General features: G+C 48.0%; 1 protein-coding gene and 1 long non-coding RNA gene across 3 annotated transcripts in view; one reads left to right on the plus strand and one right to left on the minus strand.

Moving 5' to 3' along the window:
• LOC146335777 (uncharacterized) overlaps nt 1-13,034 on the minus strand; it is a 24,916-nt gene extending 11,882 nt beyond the window's left edge. The window contains exons 1-2 of the long non-coding RNA XR_014785935.1: nt 12,188-13,034; nt 8,560-8,689 (exon numbers count right to left, since the gene is read on the minus strand). This is a non-coding gene — a long non-coding RNA (uncharacterized LOC146335777). The remainder of the gene's footprint in view (nt 1-8,559; nt 8,690-12,187) is intronic.
• Nucleotides 1-17,237, plus strand: part of NR6A1 (nuclear receptor subfamily 6 group A member 1) — a 116,536-nt gene that overhangs the window by 51,724 nt on the left and 47,575 nt on the right. The gene's annotated exons all lie outside the window — the stretch shown is intronic.

Below are 17,237 nucleotides of genomic sequence, written 5' to 3' on the forward strand. Positions count from 1 at the left end.
TTTGCGTCCCTGCAGTCAGCCGTGATAGGCTACGTAAATGTTTACGTAGCCTATCACGGCTGACTTAAAAAAAAACCCAAACAAACGCGCGTACGCAAATGGCGGCAGCCATGGCTGCCGCCATTTGCGTTCCTTATTTTGGCACGTCTTAGTCTACGTAAACATTTACGTAGACTAAGATGGCGAAAATAAGGGGAACGCAAATAGCATAGACGCTACGCTATTTGCGTTCCCCTTTTTTTCGCCGTCTTAGTCTACGTAAATGTTTATGTAGACTAAGACGTGCGAAAATAAGGAATGCAAATGGCGGCGGCCGTGGCTGCTGCCATTTGCATATGCACGGGGTTTTTTGGTTTTTTTTTAAAGTCAGCTGTGATAGGCTACGTAAAGATTTACGTAGCCTATCACGTTTTTTTTTAAAACCTAGCCGTGATAGGCTACGTAAATCTTTACATAGCCTATCACGTTTTTTTGTTGTTTTGGTTTTTTTTTAAACTGGAAATGGCGGTGGTGGCAGCCGGTCGGAAGACCAGCCGCCGCTGCCGCCAAACCGCCGCCGGAGCTGCCGCCGCCAGGAAGATCCGCCCAAGGTAAGTTTCGTCCGGGGGGGGGCAGGGGGGCGGGCCATTCCACCACCAATTTCGGGGGGCCGAATGCGCTGTCATCCGGCCTCCCCAAGATCCGTGGCGGAATTTTCGTACATCCCTAAGTACAACACATCTGGGGAGGCATCAGGTCGGGGAAGTCTGCTGCCCCAGGAAATCAATCCTGAAGGCACTTCATGGCTGGAAAGCAGTGGGGCCCAAGGTCCTCCCAGCCTCCCATTTGGTGTTGACTGGAGGACCTGGGACTTCCCTTTGTGTGTGGCATGTTTGACTTGTCCAGGGTTTACATGGGATTTCCTGTTTTACTTTTTCTGAATAACAATCTCCTCCGAATCAGTGCCAAAACGGCAGCTGGCTGCATGCCAAGAGAGTGTTAATTGACTGTCCAGTTTTGGGGAAACGGAGAGCCAAAACCTCTCCTGGCTTCAACCGGAATAAAACTGTAATAATTGATGAAGCACTTGAGCTGCTTCTGCAGTGCAATTTCTGCCTGGTGGTTGCCTCAAAAGAGGGTGATCCAAAGAAGCATGTTGCTGGACTCGTTTTCTTTAGCATTTGGCTACATTTTGTTTTCCAGACTGCAGTCATTTTAGTCGATTCATTGGGTGGTGATGGGTGGGCAAAATACTATTTATCAAGGAAACTGAATTCTGTGTGTTTTCAGAGTGCTTCGCTTTGACATACAGAACAAGTGTCCTGAATCAGCCTCCCCGCCCCCCGTGCTTCCCAGATGTGTCAGATTACAGCTCCCATCATGAAACTGGCTAGCAAATACCAGTCACGTTGTCTTCCTTAATTGCTTGAGAAACTTCACAGAGGGAAAATACTGTGGCAGTGCCATATTTATACATTTTCAGTAAAACAAACAGAACAGGCTCTGCCAAAATCTAGGTCACAGTGACAGATGACCTGTGCATGGTCCAAGTGCTTGACGGGGGCTGTCTAATCTGCTTGGTGAGTTCTAGCCAGACATCATTTCTAATTGACCTTGATATTCAGCAAACAGAAAGGGAAGCTAAAGCTGCACAATAGGAGTTTATCCCAGAACCTACAGCAGCTGTGATCTTATCAATATTATTACGATGATTGGTTAAACCCCTACCTAGAATTTGCAGGCAGGAGTTATGTCTGCCAATCTGGCACTGTGATAGTGTACTGGAATTCCAGTTCCTAATCCCCATGTACAAGAGGGAGAAACAAAGGGAGACAAGGCTTCAAATCTTAAGCAAAAGTCAATCCACAAACCTACTACGGATTAGGCAGTTTTTCATGGCCCTCTTGCAGAAATCTGATAGTTGCTGTGAGGGGTACTGGGACGAGGAGCTGGACACCATGTTGGAGAAGGCATCTTAATGAATGGCTGCATGCCATTGCCTTGATGTGAGAGGAAGAATGTGGGTATGAGAGTGCATGGTTCTGGGTGAGCACAAGCCATAGGAACATCAGAAGATGCCTTACATTGAGCCAGACCACTGTGTCCTCCTTTTTTATAGAATAGAATCTTTTATAGAATCATAGAATAGTAGGGTTGGAAGGGGCCTACAAGGCCATCGAGTCCAACCCCCTACTCAATGCAGGAATCCAAGTCAGAGCATCCCTGACAGATGGCTGTCCAGCCTCGTCTTGAAGGCCTCCAGTGTGGGAGAGCCCCCCCGCCCCCCCAGGTAATTGGTTCCATTGTCGTATTGCTCTTACAGTCAGGAGGTTTTTCCTGATGTTCAGCCGGAATCTGGCTTCCTGTCACTTGAGCCCATTATTCCGTGCCCTGCACTCTGGGATGATCAAGAAGAGATCCTGGCCTTCTTCTCTGTGACAACCTTTCAAGTACTTGAAGAGTGCTATCATATCTCCCCTCAGTCTTCTCTTCTCAAGGCTAAACATGCCCAATTCTTTCAGTCTCTCTTCATAGGGCTTTGTTTCCAGTCCCCTGATCATCTTTGTTGCCCTCCTCTGAACCCTCTCCAGTTTGTCTGCATCCTTCTTAAAGTGTGGTGCCCAGAACTGGACACAGTACTCCAGTTGAGGCCTAACCAGTGCTGAGTAGAGGGGAACTAGTACTTCCCGGGATTTGGAAGCGATGCTTCTATGAATGCAGCCCAAAATAGCATTTGCCTTTTTTGCAGCCACATCCCATTGTTGGCTCATATTCAGCTTGTGATCGACAACAATTCCAAGATCCTTCTCGCTTGTAGTGTGGTTGAGCCACGTATCCCCCATCTTGTAACTGTTCCTTTGGTTTCTTTTTCCTAGGTGCAGAACTTGGCATTTGTCCCTATTAAATGTCATTCCGTTGTTTTCTGCCCAGCGCTCCAGTCTATCCAGATCACTTTGAATTTTGTTTCTGTCTTCCAAAGTATTAGCTATCCCTCCCAATTTTGTGTCATCTGCAAATTTGATCAGCATTCCCTGCACCTCCTCCTCCAAGTCATTAATAAAAATGTTGACGAGCACTGGGCCCAGGACAGAGCCCTGCGGTACCCCACTCGTTACCTCTCCCCAGTTTGAGAAGGTCCCATTGATAAGCACTCTTTGAGTCCGATTCTGTAGCCAACTGTGGATCCACCGGATCGTTGTTTCATCTAGCCCACTTTGAGCTAGTTTGCTCATCAGGATATAATGGGGCACTTTGTCGAAAGCTTTGCTGAAGTCGAGGTATATGATGTCTACAGCATTCCCATGGTCTACAAGGGAGGTTACTTGATCAAAAAATGAGATCAGATTTGTCTGGCAGGACTTGTTTTTGACAAATCCATGTTGACTTCGAGTAATCACGGCATTGTTGTCAAGGTGCTTCCAGATGGATTGCTTTATGATCTGCTCCAGAATTTTCCCAGGGATTGATGTCAGACTGACTGGTCTGTAGTTCCCAGGTTCCTCCTTTTTGCCCTTTTTGAAGATAGGGACAACATTAGCCCTCCTCCAGTCATCTGGCACTTCCCCCGTCCTCCATGATTTCTCAAAGAGAATAGACAGCGGTTGTGAGAGTTCTTCTGCCAGTTCCTTTATGACTCTAGGATGCAGTTCATCTGGCCCTGGAGATTTGAACTCATTCAAAGTAATGAGGTGTTCCTTGACCATATGCCTGTCGATCTCAAGCTGCAATCCTGCCCCTTCAGCCTGTACTTCGCCTTTTCCAGGGGGGTCATATACCCCCTTTTGGGAGAAGACTGAGCCAAAGTAGGAATTGAGCACCTCTGCCTTTTCTTTGTCATCTGTTATCGTTTTGCCATCCTTATTTAATAGCTGAACCACCATTTCTTTCCTCTGCCTTTTACTATGCATGTAGCTGAAGAAAGCCTTTTTGTTGTTTTTAACATCCCTTGCTAACCTCAGCTCATTCTCAGCTTTAGCCTTCCTGACGCCATCCCTGCAATTCTGTGCTATCTGCCTGTACTCTTCCTTTGTTACTTGGCCTTCTTTCCACTTCCTATATGTGTCCTTTTTTGTTTTCAGGTCATCCCTAAGCTTTTTGTGAAGCCACATTGGCTTCTTCTGTTGTCTTCCACCTTTTCTTCTTGTTGGAATTGCTTGTGATTGTGCCTTGAGAATTTCCTTTTTTAAAAGCTCCCACCCATCTTGGACTCCTTTTCTCGCTAGCATCGCTTGCCATGGGACCTTACTGATCATTGTTCTGAGTTTATTAAAATCAGCTTTCCTAAAATCCAAGGTACGCGTTTGACTACACTCGGCTTCTGGCTCACTGTTTCCGACTTCAGGGGTCAGGAACCTGGCACCCTCCAGATGTTTAGGACTACAATTCCCATCAGTCCCAGCCAGCATGGCCAGTTGGGGGTTATGGGCATTGTATTCCAAGATATCCAGATTGCCTACCCCTGGTCTATGTTGACAGGCATCAGCTCTCCAGGATTTCAGACAGGAGTACCTGGAAATGCTGGGGATTGTACCTGGGCTGCTTTCATGTACTTTTCCATGGCTATTCCCACCAGAAGCTGCCAAAAGCCGCCCTGCTAGGCTCCCCCACCGGACAGTTCACAGTGTGGACAAGTGCCTTTCACTCATTTCTGTTTCCTGTCCCGTGAGGAGCTGCAAATAGGCACATATTTGCTGGAGCACTTTCAGCTACCTTCCCTTCAGCAGCTGCTGCTGCTCGCACTGCCCAGCCCAAGCTAGAAGGAAAAAAAAGCCTTGGTGGAGTTTTTTAAAAGCCAGTCAGGGCCTTGGCTGGGGAGAGGCTGCAAGAAGCCAAGATGCCTATGTCAGCCTTGCCAAAAAGCCCATCGTTTGTGGTGGAGGCAGCCTCCCTCCCTCCCTCTGAGCTCATGGCAGCATATTTGGGAAGGCTGCCTTTTCAGTGCATTTGCCCTGAGCTTGGCTCAGTTAGAGATAATTTGCAAGGCCCATGGGGAGTGGGGGAAAGCTGAAACATGGACATGAGATATATGAGGAAAAGGCCAGCCCAAGAATTAGCTTCTTGATGCTCTCTATGACTTTGAGCTTGGATTGCATGGAGTGGACAGGGTTTACTGGGGGTTGATAACCAGGCTGTTTTTCAGCCTATCAGGTGTCTTGCTGGATCAGGCCACAAGTCTAGTATTGTCCAGCATTCTTGATTTCCAACCCTGGCTCGTCACGAGCCCTGGAAAGCTCACAGGGGCTGAGGGGTTGCATGATCATGACAGCTACTTGTTCCTAATATCAAACTATTACAGATAGGCTATCTCTGATCTGGGAGGCTCTGTTTTAAATTGTTAAGGGCAATTGCTGCTGAGACACATCTCATCCTCTTTTAAAACCTTCTAAGCCAGTGTCTTTCATCCCACTTCCATGTGAAGCATTTTTCACACAATGAAAAAGGTTTTCACCTTTTATCTTCAGTTAGTCTGATTGCACAATTCGAGGTTCTGGCATGTTTGAGAGAAAGAGGATATTCCCCTGTCTGCCACATCCAGTTGTCCCATCACTGAATTGCATATCTGTCAACTTGTTTCTTCTCTTGCTTCCGCCGTTGAGTTGCTGAGCGAAATTGAGCTTTTCTCTTTTGGTACTTCACTGACAAAGGGCAATGTCAGGACCTTGAGTTCAGTTCCCTGGCTGTTTACATTTTGCTCGCCCTCACCATCCTCCTCCATGCCATCTGCTCTCAAAGACAGTCTGGGGCTCCTTTCAAAACTCATGGCTAACTGCAGACCACAGCACCCTGGTCTTGAAGAGGCCAAAGTGCTCTTTCCTAAGCAAGCCATTAGCCCCAGTGTGGGTCTGAATGCTGTGCTCTGGGCCTGAGCCTGCCATGCTTCAAATACTTGTGTTTGCATAGGTGGGGAATTTGTGTTATCAAAGAGCACAGCACCAGCACAGTACTGTGACACACATCAATGTTATTTTGGTATACATAACCTGGGCCAGTGCCACTGTACTGGCTGCTGCCATTACTAGGTGTGGAATTGGGGAAGCAGTGGATCTCCTGCGCATGTTTCTCTGGGATGTTCCACCGTTATGGAGGACTGGACAGATGCCTGACATAGTGTTATTAACAAGATTGTGGCTAATGGGTAGCATTTGGCTGGCTGGCCTCTCTTCCCATGTGCCTTTGTAGTTTTGTGTATGCATCTCCATAGGATCAGGATGTGTCTCTGTTGAAGTTGCACCAGTTCACTTATCTTGATGAGCAGCTATTTATAAGTAAGGTATTGCATGTGTATCTCCTTTTTTAAAAACCTTCTGCATCAGGTCCCAAACAGCTGCTGGCAGCAAGAGGTTGCTTTGGCTCCGGATGGAATGCCAGAATAGCTGGAGTGGGGTTCCAAGTCTCTCTTCCCAACGGCATTCACAGTCTTGGATGAGCCGAACAATAGCAGCCCATCTTCTATTTTGGGGTGAGCAAAATAGCATTTGGCTGTGGAGCGCAAGCCGGAACACAGACATGTTCTTGGCTTGCTTCAACAGCTTTTGGCAAATGAAATGCTTTGGGAAATCAAAGACTCATCTTATGTTGTCCACGGTGTTGTGCCAAAACATTAGCACTCAGCTATCAAAGTGCCAGCAAACCTTCCGATGTTGCTTGGATGTGGAACTGCTGCTTTCTGTATTTCTTCAGGTCTCATGGATTTCTCTCTCTCAGTGGTTCTTATTCCTTCTCTTGGGATAGTTGCTGTTTTCCACAGGATGCAGAATATAGTCCCATGTTATCCAGTCTGTGTTCTGCTTGGCCAGTAGGGTTGCTTGTGCTCTGGGCTAAGCTCAGGTTAAACTTCCCTTTGATGGCTTCTGTCTTTAAGGCAGAAACTCTTCTCTGCGTGGTCCCACTCATTCCCACACAAAGCATAGCAGGGGAGGCTGCTCAGCACAGCAGGGAGAGACCCCTCCCCACCTTGGTCCTATGCCCTGGAGTGAGAAGGGGCCTTAGAGGAATGGGGAGGGCTCCTGTACCTGCTGTCAAGGACTTTGCCTACTAGCCTTTCCAAAGCCAAATGGCATGGGGCTGTCTGTGCTCCCCGTAGCGATTCTGGCGAGCAGACATCACTGCTTGATGCTTCAGCCATCCAGCGATGTCCGTCTGTATGTATGTGCCTGTGTGAACCAGCTCCAAGTCGAAGGCGAGTGGCTGGTTCCCAGGATATATTTCTTTTTAAAGAGCAAGATGGCTGATCTACATATACTAAATATTCTTTCAAACCGCTGAGGCTGGTTCCTCCTCAGCATCTGTTAGATTTTCTTATTTTGGAGCCTGCCTTGTTGTGGCTTTTTATGGGTGTGGGTGGGTGGGGCTAAAGTTATTTTTCCAGTAAGGGCTATCCTGAAAAGAAATGTCTTTGAAGGATGGGATACAAATAAACATTTTGTGGCAAAAGCTGCTGACTATAAAGACTTCAGAAAAGAATTCAGACCTAGAAAGAACCTAGCAAAACCGAAGAACCGCCTTACAGGGTAGCCTTCACCATCTTGGTTCCCGCCAGATGTGTTGAACAGCAGATTGGCTAAGGCTGTTATAGCGCCTGGTATTAATCTACTGAATGGGAGTTTTTCTTGTTAAAAAGAATGCCACATTTGGAGGCCTCCGTCCCCTCCTCCCAGCTGCATTTTCTAAGGGGTCAGCATCTTGGGAGGGCTGTGAAACTTGTTGCAGGTGCAGGGAGTTTTCTGGTGGGCTGAAAGAGGCAGGCAGGGGTTCAGGGCCATTGCAGATGGGGAGGGTTCAACAGGCAGCATCTTCTAGTGCAGAGTATTTCTCACTTAGTAGCATGCATGACAGACTCTCATGCTGATATATGATCTTTCAGGTGTACAATGAAATTCAGTGTTTGTGTGGGGGTTGAGTCCCAATAAAACGTAGAATCAAGGTGCAAGTTGAAGATAATGTAAATGCCACAAAGAGAGTTAATGCAAGATGGGGCCATCCCTGCCCTCGGTAACTAGTACAGTGGCCTTAACGCTCTATTGTGGCATGAGATGGTAAAAAAATAATCATCCTGACCTGACCCTACCTCACAGCGTTGTTGTGGGGGAGAACCAAGCCTTGAGCTACTTGGAGGAAAGGTGGGCTGTAGATGCAATAGAAGAAATGCCACTTGTCAGCTATATTAAATGCACAAAGATGAAATGAAGGTAGCTTAGAGAAAATACATTGGACACTTGATTTTATTGAAATGGGGTGTCCAAGATATGAATGGCTTATGGGACTGGCTACAGCAGCGTTTCCCAACCTGTTCCCAACCTGTTGTAGTCCAGGTGTGTTAGACTACAGTTCACAGAATTTGTCTGGCTGGGGAATTCTGCAAGTTGTAGGCCAACACACCTGGAGCACACCAGGTTGGGCTATAGTGTTCCTTCTGCTCCCTCGTCAAGGCTGGTGCGCCGGCCACCAAGGGTGGACATGGTTCAGCTTGGCATGCCTTTGTCTCTTTGTTAAGTGCCAAGCTTGCACAATGCATGAGCACCAGAGTGTTTCCTCCACCAAATTAGAATTAGGTCTGGTGCTGCCCCATGAGCAGCTTACCTTTGAGGTCCCGAGATGCGATTCTTCAAGTTGCAGGAACAAAGTGCCGCTTCAAAACAGAACTGGGCAACCAGCCCTAGGAGGAGGAATCTACATTTTGGACCCTGCTGAAATTGCTTGGATATTTGTCCTAGAGTAACACAAAAGGACACCCTTAAGTCTCCTGCCAACCAATAATGATTTGAGCTGCTTTGGAAAGTCCTCTAATAGCCCCTGCCGTTTCTACATGTCTGCTGTCCAGCCCCACCCCCAAAATAAATGCCATTGCTGCTTTTCAGATTGTGGAGCAGGAGCAGCTGCAGCAAGAATTGGACCACTTGGCTTACATCCCATGGGAAGCGCCTAATATCTTAGACTGAGCACAGTGGGCAGGCACCCTAGTCACATGTAGGATGTACAACATACCTAAATATTTGCCTTACCAAGCTACATTTATTTTTTTGCTGTTCATGGGGCGCAGGTCAGAAAAAAATAAAGGGAAAGCAAGACCAGAGCAAGGAGGCTCCAGCATTAGGGCAACATTTCAATCTTTCACCGAAATGTGCCTCTGTTACAGATAAGGATGGACAAATCTCTGTTTCATTTTCTGTAACATTTGCATTTTTTCAAGATCAGGTGCTGTTTCCACATCAGTTTGTGATTATTTTTTTTACAAGTCCAGTGCAAAAATTCATACACGTATTTGTGTGCATTTTCATGTGCACAAAAATTTGTACACATTGCATTTTTGCAAGCATTTTGTGCACATTGTTGCATTCATTTCCTCCCATTTGTGGATTTTTGCATGCATTTTCTCCTGTTGTACGCATTTTTGTACACATGTTTTGATTGGAGAACTGCACTGCAAAATTCGGCGACGTGTCGAAACCGAAGGACAATTGCGTTCTAGTTTGCATATTTGTTCGGGAAGTGCAAATTAGAGTGGTTCGTCTTAAAATGCGAACCAAATGAACTTTGTCCCTGTTCCTATCTACAGAGCTTTTTGCTTGCCCCACAGCAGCTCTCTGTTTTGTAGGTTTACTGGAATGTACCTGTGTGCTCACTTCTCGTTTATAAAGTAGGGCGTAAATTCATCAGGACATGCAGTGGGTTAGACTTTTCAAACTTTCCTTTTCAACAACAACTGGGGATTGTGACCGGAAAGGATTTCTCTTTCCTGTTCCAGCAGCAAAAAATGAGCTACTAACTGTGTTTGGCTGATGGAATGCAGCCAGTCTGGGAGGCGGGGGTGAAGGGTGGACAACTAGCTTCTCAGTACAGTAAATGTTTCTGCTTTGCTCTTCCTCCTTTGAAAAGTCATTTCATCTTTCATCTTCAGAAGGCTGAGCGTGCATGAAGAGAGGGGGAGACAGACAGCGAGCCCCCCTCTCGTAGAGCTGGGGTGTTGCTTTTGCTTAATTTTGCTTTGCACGAGGGCCCCCGTGCCCCAGATGCTCCTTTGACTGACCTGTGACTGTTCATCTCCATCGACACAGTCCCCCCTCTAACTTTGCACACAGGACAGAGCATGGAAATGAGCCATTTTGTAATGATAACCTTTTAAAAAACATTGCTTTCCCCCCCATAGTGGACACTGCCCGCACATGAATGTGCCCCCGCCCCGGCTTTTAAACGGCAAAGAGAAAACGCCCAGCTTTCTGCCACGTTGAGTTTCTTTTGCACCATGCAAACTGCAGCCCACGTGGAAGGGTGGCTCTTCCTGGCAGCGAGCCCTCCCAATGGCACGTCCTGTGCCAATAAAGCTGTGACCCTCTGGGCTACAGCCTGCAGCAGTGCCTCTTAGGGGGGCTCGGTGGCACAGTTGAGCGGAGCAGATCTACCAGGGGTGCCTCCAAAGCTGTAATTTCCTGTTTGCTGAGTCCCCTGCGAGTCATGCTGCCGCCACCGCCGCTGTACTCTTTGTGCTCCACGGCTTGTGCCTGAGAACTAACAAATCTCTATTGTCCGGTGGGTCGAATAGTGGCTGGGCCGAAAGAATTGCTGTCTGGTTTCTATTCAAATCCAGGTAGCCAGAGATATGAATGGACTTTCTCAAAGGGCCATGCATGTAACCTCTGCTCAGCTCAGAGGCTGCAAGCCATGCCGAGGAGTGTGCGTCCAGACCATCATTCCATTTTAGTTTTGCCTTTTGCTTTCCTGGTGCTAATCTCTGCTCTTTCTCCCTTGTTACTTCCTCTTCCAGAATGGCAAGGTCGCTTTGAAAAACTCCTTGCTTCCTAAAACGGAGCTGGATTTGCACCATGATACTCCAGGCATGTCCCAATGATGCAGTATGGTGAAGGGGGGTAAAGGCAGGGGGCAGACTGGGCATAGCATCGTGGGAATCATGAGCAGTCCTGGTTTAGATTTAGGACTTGTGGCAAATGGGTGCAGTGGGACAAATTCAGCATAAAATGAAGAGAGGAACAGCTTTGACAGTGAAGGTGGAGGGGCAAGATTATGGGCGGAGAAGAGCTCAAGGATGTCTGGACTAAGGGCGGGAAGGTTTATTCTACTTTAATGATAGAGTTTGTGTGGGTGGGGGGTAATGGAGCATTAAACAGTGACGACTGATGTGCTACTTCTCACACAAATCATAGCAGGCTCATGAGCCAAGCTGCCCGAGGGAGCTGACTGTTGAACATTTAGGCACCTAAGAGCAAAACACTTCCCTTCTTCTGGGGCTGCCCCCCCCAGCCCCCCCCCCCCCAGCCTTATAGAATACAGTTTGTTGTTTTTCCCTGGACAAGGCGTCTTTCCTCCAAGAAAATGGAACGCGGTTTGTTCTGTGGGAAAGTTTTTTTGTCCTGCAGCGCCAGTGAAAACTGCAGCCATCGCTCGGTGGGCAGTGTTCAAAGGCAAGTTTTGACTCTGGTGCCACCGTTTTGGGAGCAACAGGCACAGTTTGCAGAGCAAACACAACAAAGGATGTTTTCCAACAGACACTTTTGTGTGCTGGTCAAAGCAGCGGTCCAGCCCAAGCACCATGCGTTGAACCTTTCAGTCTACTGTAATAATGCTGGGCCATGCGGAAGGCAATAATTTTGCAACCTGCACAAAGAAAGATCAAGCCCCCATCAAAAGGGCCTGGCTAAGGCGGCACGTTCCTTTCTGGGGGCTGCCCATTGGCCCTTCTGGGAACAGAACCTGTCTCCCCACTCCTTGGTGGAAAAGGGTTACTGATGCTCTTTCTTTCCAAAGGTCTCTGGGGTACCCAGGCACGTCAGCTTTCCACTCTGCCCATTAGAAGCCAGGTAGGCCGTTAGAGGACCCTTTTCTGCTTCTTTCTGTCTTAAAACTCAGCCGGCTTTGTAAGCAGCCGTGCGTGGATTATGGGAGTTAGACAAAAGCAGGCGCGACTGGAGGGTGGTGGTGGTGGTGAAGCGACAGCTTGGGGCACTTTCTGCCACTCAACCCTTCCAGCCCACAAACCTTCTGCATCCCTTTGCCTCCCGTGTCCTCCCGATCTCCCTGGTTTCTAATAGATTTTCCTTGTGCCACAAGACTGCCTCTTGGGCGGCACATTCCTTCAGACAGCACAAAGCGGCACAGCTGGGGAAAATGGCTGGCATTTTCCAAAGCCAGTCGCGGCTGCACGCATGAGCACCTCGCCCACCCATTCTCCCCCCCCATGCAGCAGCTGGCTGACCTGTCTCGTCCGCGGCTGGCCTCCGGAGCGACCTGGACTGTCTGGTTTGGGCTCATGCCTTTGTCCGTCGTGTCTGGCTCAGTTCCTCCCTCTCTCTGTTTGCTTCCACTTGCCCTTCAGGCTACACAGGCGTTGGGTTACATCAAACCCAAGGATTTCCGCAGAATAAAAACTTAAAACGGCATGGAATTCTTTAAGTATTTTCCCTCCCCAAATTAAAAAACCAAACAAAACATGAAAGTCCACTTTTGCTGATCTAAGAAAAACAAGATGTATTTGCCAGGCACCTCTTTTGGAGAATTTCTCAGACCTTCCCTGCATTTGTGACTCCCTCCAGCTGTGTTATATTATGAGATGTATATAAAAAGCTTCTGTTGTGAGAGAACAAAGGAGCACGTGCAGAAATGAGTCCAGAAGAAAATGTACTGACAGTGTTTCAGTGCCTGGCACACTCTCTCTCTCTCTGTTTCTCTAAGCCAGTTCAGATCAAATCAGGATTCAAGAGAGGATTAAAATTCTTACCTAGGAATAGAAAATGGAGGAGTCTGGAACTGCAATCCGACAGACTACTTTTTTTTTTTGGTAGTTAAATCTTTTGTCCCAAAAAAGTTGCAGCTGGTGGAGAGGAATGGGGGCGTGGAAACGGCAAAGATCCATTCCTGGAGCCCGGCACGGAATTAAAGTGTGGAAATTGCATTCGGAGAAGATTCGGCGCTTGGCTCTGCTTGAGAAACACGGCTGTAAGTTTCTCCCCGAACTGCGGAGGCTCTTGTATAGCCTGGCAGGCTAGACAGGCAATTGAACTACTCCAGATTTCCTCCCAGCCCTGTCTGCTCCACTTGAATTGAACTATATATGACCCAGATGATGGACAGAAGCAAATCCTGTCATGTGCAGGGCTGGGACACAGCTGATTTGCTGAGCCGCGGCAGTGCTGAGGTTTACCTTCTGATTGGGCCAGAGCCGGAGTGCTGAAATGTGAAGCCCCAAAGCGTTTAAAGGCTGTAATTCAGCTGCCTGGCTGTTTGGGTGTCTCGTTGTCTTTGCCGGAGCACTCGCCTGTTTTTGTTTGCTTGGGCTTGGCCTGTCTGAGCGGAGACACCTGTCTCCCTCTCTCCCACTCCTGGAGAGGATAGCGTCTCTTCCAAAAATCTTCAGGGAGGCTGAGAAGCACCCCCAGAATTCAGCAAAGGGTGGTGAGCGATAGAAACACAAATGGTGCTCAAGTATAACCTGCAGTTGAGAGCATTCGGACAGCCTTTTTCAATTTTGTGAGAGGCAAATGCTCAGGAGTGTTGTTCATTGCTAAAGGGCCTTTCCAGGTGCTGCCCTTCTATTTTTATGGCAATGAAATGTTCAGTTGCTGTGACTAATCTAGCAACTTCCCACCAGAAAATGCTCCATGGCTACCAATCTTTTTTCCCCAGCACATAGAGGTCCTGCCTTTCCATATTTCTTTTCTTCCTCTTTTATTTTAGTACGTTTATATCCTGCCTCTCTTCCATTGTGGAACTCCAGGGGTGGGGTACATGGGCTTCTCAGATGGCCTTCCATCCAGGCCCTGGGCAAGCCCAGACCTGCTGAGTTCAGCAAGGCAGCTGCCTCATATTCCCCTCAGGGTATGCCCCAGGAACAGGTGCATCAGATCAAATGCCCACCTGCCCCTGCATTCTGTCTCCAGCAATGACCAGCCAGGAATCTCTTGGGCAAGCTGTGGTGATGGTAGTCTCTAGAGTGTAGCCATTCTGCTTTCAGCGCTGGCACCTAACAGCCGTTCGTAAACTGACCCTCCATTTCTGTCTTTTGTTAAAGCAGGGCACCCAGACGTGGATGCCCTGGGGACTTTAATGAGGGGTACGAGGACAGCCCCCAATGCCACTGAAATAATAGCCCTAAAAAAAGTTTGACCTCATTCCAGCTCAGTTAGCCACACTTCTACTGGTCCAACACACAGCAGCCAGAGTTCTAATCAGAGCCAGGTTTTTTGAGCATGTAATTCTGTTGTTCTATGCGTGCACACATGCACACATCCTCTGGTGTGGTTTGTGATGCTGCTGAAAGTGCCATTGTTGTGATAAAAGGAAATGGGGGGAAATTGGTGGTTTGCTGCCAAATTTCAGGGGCAAACCAGTATGGAGGCTTCGTGACAAATTTAGCTGCAGCAGTTTGCCACCAAAATTCGGCAGGAAACCTCTGATTTCCCCTGGTTCTTTTGCTACCGCACTACTGAATTTTGGGAGCGCAGCAGAAATGCAGCCCATTGGAGGAAAGCAGGGAGTGGGCCCCAGATCCCTTAAGTTGCCCACCCCTGTTATATCAGCCAAACCAGCTCTCCATTTCTGAACCCAATTCATATTATTTCTTATGACCTGTAAACAGGAGTCCACATTTCACTTGCCACCTTTGCCATGGCGAGTGTGACAAGAGTAGCCCCAGCCTTCCTCCCTCACTTGGATTTGAGGGGAAGGCAGACTTGATTCTTACAGTTGTGATGAGCATTGGAGCACCCAGCACAATGACTGATAAGATCCCTGACCTCTCTCCATCTCCAAGCTAGAGAGGATGGTTGGGATGGCCCATTTGGGAGGCAGGTGACTCACAGCCTGATTGTCACGGCCATTGTTAGTTTCAGTACCGACTCCGCATCAGATGTACAGGTACTGGCAATTCCCTCCGACCTCCAAGCCCCTCCTATGCCAGGATGATCCTTCGGTCCAGATGTGCCAAAGAAGATAGTCCTCGCCCACCTCCATGGAAAAGAAAAAGAAGCGAAAGGACAGTCATAGAATCATAGAATAGTAGGGTTGGAAGGGGCCTACAAGGCCATCGAGTCCAACCCCCTGCTCAATGCCGGAATCCAAGTCAGAGCATCCCTGACAGATGGCTGTCCAGCCTCGTCTTGAATGCCTCCAGTGTGGAAGAGCCCACCACCTCCCTAGGTAATCGGTTCCATTGTCCAATTGCCGATTCCCTGAAGTTCCCAGTCACTTCAGGGAATTGGCACCTTACACCCAGTGGCGGCATAGATCACATTGGCGCTACCGGTCGTCTTTGCAGTGACAAGAAGCTCAATTCAGGAAACAGCCACACTGTCACCACAGTTGGTATTGGTGCCTCCGATGCCTACGCCTCCACTGTGGCTGGAGTCTCCAAGCCCTGTGTTGGATAAGATGCAGAAGTTCTCGGACCACCATTCATCCAGTGATGTGCAAAGCATAACTTGTGTTGAGTAAGCCACCTTCCTGAGCTTAGGAATTGGACAGGCAGGATGTAAGTAGTACGCACACACAAGCGAGCTGGTTCCAGTGGACTAGCATTTGTCCTGCCTCTGAATTCCACCAGTGAGGTCAAGAAAGGAGATTCAGATGCTGGGCAAGTTTGAGTCTCCATGTGACTGGAACTGAGAGAGCCTGCTGTTTGGGCAGTTTAGACTGTAGATGCAGCAAAGCTGGTGTCAGTGCCTGCTGTAACATCACTGAAGATGACCAGCGCGCATCTCTCTGGCACACATGCAAATCCTCTTGGCACACTTTTTAGTTTAATTTTTACTAGTTTAGAGGCTTAGCGCTCCAGTGCTACTGTCAGGACCGTGCGGTATTACTCGTGTAGCAAGCCAGGCTCTTCCTGTTCCCACAATTGTGCTTCACCAAATCATGCATGCTCTGTCTTTGTTTTCCCTTTTTTAAAAATGAAATTCTTGGCGGGCCGTGTGCAGGAGATGAAGTGCAGGTGCTCTTTTATTAAGATAGATATATGTGGGTGTCAAGAAGGTGTCCCTCTCGCCTCTCCTACATAAGGCTACCCCCTAGTAAATGGGAATGGGATATTGTGCTGCTGATACTGGACATAGTGCTAAGAATAGCATGCCAGCGTTCCCTGTTTCATTTGGAAAGAACTGGTGTCTTCTTTCCAAAGCCCCTTTGGTGTGCACCCTTTTCCTTCATTTCCTGCTAGAATTCTGCAAATTGCTTTCCTCCCCTCCCCTCCATCATCCCCAGTTTCTTCCTTTACAGTTGTAGAGAGATTTATAAATGTAATGACAAAAATGCAAAATGGCTGGTGGGGCAGAAGGAAGAAGCACATTATTATACATGGTGCTTTAAAGAATAAAAATTAAATAAAATGAAGGCCCGTTTGATGGATTTTTAACTCCTGTACACTTTGGATGTGTGATTCCAGTTCTTTGAGCACATCATAGTACAAGCAGAACATGTCCATTGGTTGATGCTGGACCAGTATCTTCCAGAAGCATAAAGATGAAATGCAACATAGGTCAATTTATTTTTAAATTTTATTTCATTTCTCTACTGGCCAATAGCCAAAGCTCTCTGGGCGGTTCACAAAAATTAATGGCTTATTAATGAATAGGTTGGGTCAATGCAACCGTTTTCAGCTCCGTTTTAAATGCTTCTCTCCAGTCTGAGGAACGACTGTGCCGGATTTTGTACTCCTTTGGCAGATGTGCCAGCTGTGCTCCAAGATCTCAACCTGTCGCCCGGAGCCATGAGGCTTCCAACGAGCTGTGCCACCGCTTTTAATCCCATGCGACAGTTGGGGGCTGCTGACTTCGTCAGCTGCTCTGAATGCTGGCTCTCCGGATTTATTTCCCAGCTTTCTGGGCCACTGGGAAAGTAGGTCATCGTACCGCATGTGTCAGTTGTGGCATTCTTCTTTGGTGGGTGAAAGTCACTTTTGTTTATGGAATGCAGAGGATGTGTCTTGGTGGCATCCCAGCCTGCTGGATTACCAACTATTGTTCAGACTATGTTCATTTTGTCCGACTACAGCTGGCGTACTCCTCTCCTCCTTAACGCGAACCCTTTCTGCTGACGCAGTACCTGGCAACGGACGTGGCTTGAGTGTCCCTGGTGGTTTCCTGCCCCACCGTATGGAAGCCCCCAGCCTTTCAAACACATGATGCATCTGAGGAGAGGCACGCTGAGCTTTTAGTGCCTGCGAAAACTCAACAGTGAAAACTCAGTGAAAACTCAACAGCAGGGAAGTTGGGGGGGCAAGAGGGAGGGGTAGCTGTAATAAATGCTCTCCATGA

Source organism: Heloderma suspectum, chromosome 14 (assembly GCF_057233095.1).
Source record: "Heloderma suspectum isolate Gila_16-S chromosome 14, 16-S_ref, whole genome shotgun sequence".
In the NCBI taxonomy this organism is placed as follows: domain Eukaryota; kingdom Metazoa; phylum Chordata; class Lepidosauria; order Squamata; family Helodermatidae; genus Heloderma; species Heloderma suspectum.